We start from the raw sequence: 2,062 nt of genomic DNA, 5'->3' as shown, positions 1-2,062 counted from the left end.
TGTTATCTCACTGCCTTCTAGTTTCTGAAGAAAAGTCACTTAATCTTATTGACATTCTCTTGTAAGTGAAGAGTCATATTTCTCTTGTTGCTTTTGAAGATTTTATTCTTGTCTTTGGCTTTCAGTATCTTTACTGTAATACATATGTAGATCTCTTCACATTTATTCTACTTGGAGTTTGTTGAGTTTCCTGGATGTGTCGATTAATGATTGTCAATAAAGTTGGAAATTTTTAAATTATTATTTTTTAAATGTTTTTCTTGTTCTTTCTCTTTCTTCTCTTTTTTGTAATCCTACTATGTGTATATCATGCACTTCTCTAATTATTTTATTCATTGTTTAATTCATATTTCTTTTAGTTCTATGGATTACACAATCTATATTAATCTATTTTCAAGTTTATTAATTCTTCACTCTTCCAGTTCAAATACTTTGCTTAGCTCTCTCTAGTCAAGTTTTCAAATTAGTTATTTTATACTTGTTAACTCTGAAATTTCTATTTTGTACTTTTTGATAATTTATATCTGTTTATTAATATTCTCTATTTGAGGTGGATTGTCATATTACCTTTCTTGTTTAATCATGGTTTTCTTTAGTGCTTTGAACATATTTATGTCAGCTACTTTGAAGTATTTTTCTGTTATATCTGACATCTGGGCACTCTAACAGGAAGGTATTTTTTGTATGCCCTTCTTTTTTTTTTTCAGTATATGGATCACACTTTTCTGTTTCTCTACCTGTTTTAGTATTTTTGTAGAGACTGGATATTTTAGATTGTATATTCTAGCAATTCTTGACCAGTACTAAGAATTCTTCTCTGGAAGAGGGATCTTCCAGAGGAGATTCTTCTCCGAATCTTCTTCTTCTTTCTTTCTTTGATTACTCAGTTACTACCTGGATTATGTTAGTAAAGTTTATTTTCCTCCTATAGTGTGAAGCTATAATGTTATTTCTGGGAGCAGACTTGGGTATGTAAACAGTCATCCTGGAATGTCAGTGATTTTGTCAGGGCTTTCATTGAATGACGCTTTTCCTACCCACATCCGGCTTTTAATCTCCACAAATTATAAGCTAATTGTTCTACTGTTTTCAATAATGTCCTGAGATGTAATTTTTAACATAAGGGGATTCAATCAAATTTTGGTTCTGTTAAAAAGATAGTTCCAAAAATTACTTTTTAAGATTTGTTCTGACCTGAGGAAGGATCCAAGTTCTATTATTCCCTGCTTCTCTTATCAAACTACCTGGACTACACTTTATCTTGTATTACAAATGAATCATAAATCTCCTCCCAACTGCCTTTCACAACTTCTACTGTTTGAAAGTGTCTTTCTTAGGTTTAACATTTTTTTACACTCTGTTGCAAATAAAATTAGCTGCTTTCAGAAGATATTAGGAGATTTCAACATGATTCTTCCCCCAAGGAAAATCTCTGAGCCAGGGCTCTGAAGCTGGGGTTTTGGGGGAGACAATCATGCTCGTTTCTTTTAGTAATACCTCAGGTTTGGAGTTGAGCATTCATTGAAGAATGAAGAAGCAGATTCACGTCTCTAGGCTTGCCTCTCCTAGCTTGAAAGTATCACTTTACAAGCCATAAGAGTGGTGATTGGGGCCCCAGTGTTCTCAGTCTCACTGCTACCAAAATAGTGCCTACATCTTATGAATGGCAGCTGAGCAGAGAAAGGTAGGCTTATCTATCACTCTGAACTTAATAACCTCAGAAACAGGTAGCTCTTGCTAGGATGAGAAATGTTGCCAAGAGCTGGGAGTGGGGAGGGAAGGTGCAGGTCTTGGTTCATATACCGCAGATTCTCAATATTCTTACCACGTTTAGTAGATTTTCTTGATAAAATATTTTTTTCAATTACTGCATGCCTTTAGGACAATTTTCTGAAACATTAAACTGTTATATTTTCATAGTTTTAGTACTTTAGCTAGAGAGTAGATCCATAGAGTTTCTTATACTGTCTCACCTGAATTGGAAACTAGATTTTTAACCTTACTAAACAGTAGTACACCTTGAATATGATTTTATTTTATTCTTTCATCAATATTTTCTGGC

The sequence above is a fragment of the Colobus angolensis genome, unplaced genomic scaffold, assembly GCF_000951035.1.
Source record: "Colobus angolensis palliatus isolate OR3802 unplaced genomic scaffold, Cang.pa_1.0 Scaffold331, whole genome shotgun sequence".
Taxonomy (NCBI): domain Eukaryota; kingdom Metazoa; phylum Chordata; class Mammalia; order Primates; family Cercopithecidae; genus Colobus; species Colobus angolensis.
This window is presented reverse-complemented; position numbering follows the sequence as displayed.